We start from the raw sequence: 8,254 nt of genomic DNA on the forward strand, positions 1-8,254 counted from the left end.
TCCTTGAGGGAAGGGAGTTCTAACACATTGTTGTTTAGTCATTGAAAGCCCATTTTAAGGTTTTCTTGGCAAAGATACTGATTTGCCATTTCCTTCTCCTTTTTTTCCAGATGAAGAAACTGAGGTGAACAAGGTTAAATGTCTTGCCTAGCATCACAAAGTTAATAAGTATCTGAGGTTGGAGTTGAACTCATGAAGATGACTTCCTTATTCCAAGCTCAATACTCTATCCACCTAGCAGCCCATGTTCTAGCACATAGAAAACACTTAATAAATGCTTATTAATTGGCTGACTTTCTACCTTTACTCATCATTGTCTTTTCACCTCTCCTATTCCCCATCTTGGGCCAGATGGGGAATCTTAGATCCCTGACTGAGATTTGGAAACTTTAAGCAAAGGAGAGAAAGTTATGTCCTTTCTGTCCTCACCCTCGTTTGCCTAACTAACTTCCCAGGCAAGTTCCTGATTTATCCTCCAGAGAGAGAAATCATAATAGAGCTCAAAATTCTCTTCCCCTCCAATCACCTCTGCTTAGTAGTACCCTCTACAGAGCTCATCTCTGTCCTAGAAATAGACTCTTGGAAATGATTCAGAAGAATAAGCATGAACACAACTACAATTTGCACCATGCCTTAAAGTCTGCAAATTGTTTCATATATTTTTTTTTTTTTGCTTAAACAACAAAAAGGACACACACACATTTTCCACATGTTGGCAGAAACAAGATCAAAGATGGGATAGACTCTGCTGGGATGGATGGGACAATGATAGCTGACAAAAGAAAGAACCAGAGCTTCTCAAGTCTTATTTTGTTTCTGTGTTGTTGTTGTTATTTTCTTGCAAAAGAGAAAGAACTTTGTACTGGAAATGAAAGAACAAAAATGACTAACAGGGAGTACATATTCAAGATAGTAAGAATGTTGTAAAGCCCTACCTATCTGCCCTTGAGGAATACAAGTCATCTGAACTGTATGAACTATGATCTTAGTTCCTAGAGTAATTGTTGTATATAATTATAAATATTATATATAATATATAAAATATAATTATTTGGTGATTATCAGTGATATTGGAAATATTCTGAAAAATGGGAGAAGTGCTAAAAGATTGGAGAAGGACAAATGTACCTTTTTTTTCAAAGACGAAAGAATAGTTTACAACTTACGGACTTGTCAGTCTATATGTCAGTGAATTTGACCAAGAGTTTACAGTAGTTGGTGGAGCAGGATGAACTACTGGATCTGGAATCAGGAAGACCTGAGTTCAAATTTAGCCTCACATACTAGTTGTAAGATTCTGGGAAAGTTATTTAACCTCTATTTGCCTTAGTTTTCCTAACTGTAAAATGAGGATAATAATAATACCCAAGATAATATTTGTAACAGTGCTAGCATAAAGCCCAACACCCAGTAGACACTTAATGCTTTCTTCATTCCTTCCTAGGAAAATTCTATAATGGACAGTGGACTTCTAGAAGGGAAGTGATGATTCCAGAGAGCTATTGACTTCTTCATAAAATAGGTCATACAAGGCTAACGTTATGTCTTTTTTAGATAGGATTACCAAACTAGAAAATGAGAGAAATGCTGCTCATCTTGTTTATATAGATTTAATGAAGCTTCTGGTAAAGTCCAACATATTCTTCTTTTGAAGAAGATGGAGGAATCTAGATCTTAAAACTATCCCATCTCCTTTGTTCCTTACTCTATTATGTCTTTTCTCATTAAATTCTTAACTTTTTATCTCATCTTTATCAGTAACCCTAGAATGGGATTTTTAAACTGGAGAGAAACTAAGAGATTATCTGGTTAGGAACAGGAATTGTCCATCGCTTCTCATCAGACTTCATTTTAAGTATTACATTCAGTTCTGGGTGCCATGAATTAAGAAGGACAATGATAAGTTAGAAGGGAGGGGCATAGGAGCACACTCAGGATGGTGAAGGGTGTTGAATTCATGCCATCTAAACATTGGTTGAGATAAATGGTCATGGTTAGCCTTGATAATGGAAGATTCAAGGAGAGCATGATGACTGTGATCAAATGTTTGATTTGTGGAAGAAGCATTGCACTTACTTTGTTTGACCTCGGAGGGAAGAATCAAGACTTAAACTCCAAAGAGAAAAATTTTGGCTTGATGTCAGGCAACACTTCTTAACAATTTGAGCTGTCCAAAAGTGGAATGGTCTGCCTGGAGAAGAATGGATTCTTTCTCTTTAGTGGTATTAGAAGCACATAGCAAGATCTTAATAAATGTTCCTTTCTTTCTTTCCTTCCTTATACTAATTGTGTAAGGTAGTAGACACTAAGTATATTATTATTATTTCCATTTTATCATTGAGTAAAATGAAGTTCAAAGAATTTAAACAACTTATCTATGGTCACATAGCTAGTAAATGTCAGAGCTTGGATTTGAACTTAGGTCTTCCTCATTCCAAAGCTAACATTCTATTCACTTCAGAGAAATCAGTTTCTTTTAACATCTCCTCTCACAAACTTCAATGCCATGTCTGATTATGGATTCTGCCCTGTTTCCACATTAATTTCAAAACTGGCACTATGCTCAACTTTTTCTCCAGCTTCTTTCCCACTTATTTTCCAGGATCAAGTGCTATATTTAGCTCCTTATTTGGATTTGAATATTACTCTTGACACTCACTATCACTCTAGTCATATCAAATAAGATGATATATTCAAATTAGCCTATGAGGGGCAGCTAGGTGGCGCAGTGATAGAGCACCAGCCCTGAATTCAGGAGGACTCGAGTTCAAATCTGGTCTCAGACACTTAGCACTTCCTAGCTGTGTGACCCTGGGCAAGTCACTTAACCCCAGCCTCAAAAAAAAAAAAAAAAAAATTAGCCTATGCATGTTAAGTATTATTGTCCTCACTCCCAGCTTCATCAGTCTTAAAACTATCCCATCTCCTTTGTTCCTTACTCTATTATGTCTTTTCTCATTAAATTCTTACCTTCTACCTCATCTTCATCAGTAACTCTGGAATGGGATTTTAAAACTGGAGAGAAACTAAGAGATTATCTGGTTAGGAACAGGCATCCTGACACCATAGAAGAATATTTGATCTTTAACAGTCACCATTCTGTGGTATGCCTTGAGTTATGGGGAAGAGGAATATGCAGATATATTGACATGTTCAGTGTATTGTCTATATTTTGAGTAACATGGAATCAACAAAGGAGACACTCTTTTCTGGAAGATTTGAGCAATGAAGCAATACCTAGGATTCAGATAGGGGCCGTGGAATAAAAGGAAAGGCCAAAGAAAAATTATTGATTGGACCCAGGGAGTGTCTGTAGTTATAGGACTACCAAGAGGCTAGCTTGTAGAAGTGAGATCAGAAAACAAGAATCCAGGGGAAAGGACTTTGGCACAAATTGTTTCTGAAAGAAAGAAATCAATATAGGAGGGATAGAAGCCTGTAGTGACAGCAGCGTATGTTAAATCTTGAGAACAAGATGATTTGTTTAGACTTTGGGTCTTCCTGGAGAGCACAGAGCATAGATGTCACTAGGAACATGGGTAGAGCAGCCAACCTCAAAGAAGGGCAGAACTAGGCCTGAAAATAGACAGAAGACCACATAGGACAGAAAGAAGATTGATAAAGATAGTTGATGGATGGTGCTTCCAGAAGACCAAATTCCCAATATCTCTAGAATAGAGGAGCTAAGCTGTGAGGGGATTCAGAACAGCAAATGATGGTCATAGTAAAGTGAACCCCAGTAATTCCATCTTGTGATTCAATTCCAGGGCTAGCTTGTTTCCCTTTCTATTCAATTATGGGACTTGTCCAATATCTGTTTTGTGAGAAAACTTCATTTAATTGTGGGAAAACTTTGCTGCATTGTTTAGACCTATTTCTGCATGGCTAGGAAGCTGGACCACTTCTATCTGCTGCTTAAAGACTTTTTACTAAGGACCTAGGTAATACTGACCAAAAACCCAGTCAGATCCAAAGATTGATGTAAGGGTTATTATTGTTTTTTTTTTTCATAATTAAACATCTCAAGCAATCTGGAGGTCTTATTTGAAACTGTCCCTCTACTGGTCAATCAGTTATTATTTCAATATTCCTTTTATTGAATACACACTTGGAGAAAGTGGGATACTTCCTTTTCTGATTTCAGGGAATTTCACCTGTTTACTCTCCCTGCTAACTTGGAAAGTGCCTAATCTTTCTTCCAATTAGAAATCAGATCATCGATTTTTGTATCCTGATTAATAGTTTTCTTTTAATTAACTGGTCTTATTTAATTAATAGTTTTCATGCATAAAGTTTGTCTCCCCTTGTGTTTTGGGTCTAGTGCCAAAACTGAGGATAGCTGTTCCCAGTTTGTTATGCAGGCCACATGAATTGCTTAATAAATTGACATGCTTGGAAACTCAGACCTTTGTTTCTTCAGTTCTTGTTTGGAGTAGTTAGGCATAAAATGTTGGGCTGGGAGTAAAGAAGATCTAGAGTAAAATCCTGCCTCTGATCCTTGCTTGATGACCAACAGTTAATCTGACTGTTTCCTCAGTTATAAAATGGGATGATAATAAACACAGTTCTTATCTCATAGGATTTTTGTGAGACTAAATAGATAGTTCTTTGAAAACATTAAAGTTTTATGAAACGACTCTTCTTTCATCGAATGTCAACTTGAGGTGTTTAGGGAGAGGGTATTATTAGTTATATAAAAATTACTTGGGGGGCAGCTAGGTGGCGCAGTGGATGAGCACCAGCCTTGAATTCAGGAGGACCCGAGTTCAAATCTGATCTCAGACGCTTAACACTTCCTAGCTATGTGACCCTGGGCAAGTCACTTAACCCCAGCCTCAAAAATAAATAAATTTTTAAAAAATTACGTGGGAGAGAATTCTGGGAAGATGACAGTATAAGTCACAAAATTCAAACCTCTCCAGATTTCCCTCACAAACAAGACAAAATATCACCTCATAATGTAGATCAATTAAAATAAACAAGAATTGGGGCAGAACAAGCAATCCTTCTGGGATAATTAGAGAAATCTGAAGAAAAATACCAGAAGATAATTAGATGGAGATTTGATCCAACTGAAGTGGAAATAACTCCAGGCTAGTTCCACTGAAACCACTAGTAGTGAGCCCTGGGGCTAAGTGGCTTGGGAGGTAATCCTGGCCACAGTCACAGGAATTTTCATCTCCTAGACAGGATGAGGAGTCCTGAGTTGGAGAAGATTGAGGGAATCTTTGCTGATAATGACACCAGACTCAGCGGTGCTGCTGAAACGCAGCCCTGGCAGTGAGAGAACCAGTAGACACAGAACTTCCCACTGGATTCCTGTTTTCTGATCTCACTTGTTCTAGCTAAGCTCTTGGAAGTCCTGTAACTATAGATACGGTGGGGCAATGTAGATTTCCTGGTTTTGAATTCCAGGCCAGCAGGGAGAATTGAAGGAGGACCTGAAACCAGAGGTACCATCCCCCAGACCCAAGAGTAAAGGTGTTACACTAACAATCTGCTATAAATAAAAAATAGAGCAGGCAAAGAAGAAAGAGCCCAACCCCAGAAAGTTATTATGGGAATAGAAAAGACCAGAATTCATCTTTAGAGAATGATACTGAAGGGAAAAAACCCCAAAGGATAATATCAAATGGTCATCTATGTCAAAAAAGACTTTAAAAATAAAATGAGAGAAATTGAAGGAAAACTAAATTTAAAAAGAATAATTCAAGAACATCAAGAAGTTTATAAAAAGAAAGTCAACTAATTAGAAAAATAGATCTCTAATCTTAAGGAAGAAAATGACTCCTTGAAAATTGGAATTGGACAAAGGGAAGACAGTAAAGTTATAAGAGATCAGAAATAATAAAACAAAATAAAAAGAATGAAAAATGAAGGGAATGTGAGACATCCCATTAGAAAAATAAATGATCTGGAGAGTAGATCAAGAAGACAAAATATGAGTATCAATCAACTTGAAAGCTATAACCAAAAAAAGATTCTTGATATAATAATACAAAAAAATTAAAGAAAATTGTTTTGAAATGTTAGAACAGGAGTGGGGAAACAGAAATAGAAAAAACTCCACAGATCAGCACTAAAAGAGAGCCAAAGAGAAAAACCTACAAGAATATCCTAGCAAATTCTACAACCTCCAGTTCAAAGAGAAAGATATTACAAATATTTTCTCCAATATTGGGAGAGATCCAAATCCAAATATAGGACAATTATAATCATACAAGACCTAGCAGTATCTACATTAAAAGACCATAGGTCTTGTAACACTATATATAGAAGAACAAAAGAACTGGAATTGCAACTGAAGATATCATACCCAGCAAAGTTAAACATAATCTTGAACAACAACAAAAAAGGATATTCAATGAATTGCCAATCTTTCATGATTTTGTTGTAAAAAATCTGAGCTTAAAAGAAAATTTGACATATAAGATCCGAGGTAAATATCCAATTCTAATTACAAGGGATTCAATAATGACAAACTGTTGATGTTTTATATGTGGAAATATAAAACATATGTCTAAGATTGTCATTAATAATATGTCATTAATAATAATAAATAAGATTGGATAGAGCTGAGTAAGATGTGATTCTACAAAAGCAAAACATGTAAGGAAAAGGTGAAAAGAGTATTTTTATATGAATGGAATGTGAGAAGAAGAACTGACACAGAAAAATTAGATGGGGGAAGAGGGTTGATAGTTCTGGAGCCCTGCTGTTGTGGAGAATGGGTTAAAGAGGGAACATATATTTTTCTATATTTCTATAAGAGTATACAAGTCCTCTAAATTTATAAAGAAATAAGAGGGTGATGAATAGAATAAGGTGGGTTATAGAAGGGTGTGTAGATTAACAAGAATGGGATAAGGTGTGTAGATTAATGGGAATGGGATAAAGAGGGAAGAAAAGGTTAGGGAGAGAGAATAAGGGAGAATCTTGAGGGGATAGGTTAAGTAGTAGCAAGGGAAAATAGCAGGTAGAAGTAAAGCACAGGAATCCGCAGAGATAGGAAATAAAGTAGAATTTATTAGAAAAAGCGCAATCAATGATCTCAGATAAAGTTAAAACTACAACAGATTTACTCAAAAAGAAAAATAGGGAAACTATACTATATGCCAGCCACAATAATCAATATTAACTTTGACTATTTAAAGTAACTAGACAGTTTAAGATTGGAATATTGCTATGGTGTAAGAAACGATGAGTTGGTGAATTTAGAAAAATATGGCAAGACTTGGACTTAAGAAGGATGATGTTATCCACCTTTTGAGAACCAGAGGACAAACAAGGATAGTATGATTTTACATATATATATATATATATATATATATATATATATATATATATATCTCAATGTGCATGTGTATAGATGTGTATTATATATGTGTGCATTTGTATGTACATATAAATATATTCATGTTTAGTTGTAGCCTTCTTGGGGGAGATGGTGGGGGAAAGGAGAAAAAAAATAAAGTAAAAAATACACAACAGAGAACAAAAGAAAACCTACAAGGAAGCAAAGATGGACAGCTCTGAACACAATGTATATTATTTATTATATAAGCTACTTTTAAATGGAAATTTATTGTTTCACATTTGGAATTCTCTCATGTTTTGCTCTGTGCATAGCAATTTTTTTTTCTATTTTCTATTTAAGTTTTGAATACATTTAACAAATTTTAATTAAAAAAATAACTCATGCTGCTGTCCAATACACTCTTTTTTACCCCCTGGAATTCCCTTGATATCCTGATTAGACATGGCTCATTATCAGTGAATCAGTTAACCAGACTTAATTAAGCACTTACTATATATTAGGTGCTATGCCAAGTGTTTGGGATATAAAGAAAATTAAACTAAGGTCAATTCCCTTAAAGAGCTCCTGTTTCTAATGGGGCAGACAACATGAAAGTAACCATATACATGTGGGGCATTTACAGTTTAATGGAAGATTAACACAGAAGGAAGGTACTAACAAAGAGGAAGGGAAATTACAAAGCCTTCTGAAGAAGGTAGGATTTGAGTAGAGTCTTGAAGGAAGCCAGAGGCAAAGGTAAAGAGAAAAAGTCTTCCAGACACCAGGGCCAATCAGGGCCAAAGCCTGGAATTTGGAGATAAGGTGCATGTTCAAGAAGAAGCAAGAAGGCCATTGTCAATGGATTACAAAGTATGTGGAAGGGAGTTCCCTAGGCCAGTTTCTATTATGCTTCAGATTTCACCCTTGCCATCTCCTCTGACATCCACCCTGATCTCC

Source organism: Sminthopsis crassicaudata, chromosome 4 (assembly GCF_048593235.1).
Source record: "Sminthopsis crassicaudata isolate SCR6 chromosome 4, ASM4859323v1, whole genome shotgun sequence".
Lineage (NCBI taxonomy): Eukaryota > Metazoa > Chordata > Mammalia > Dasyuromorphia > Dasyuridae > Sminthopsis > Sminthopsis crassicaudata.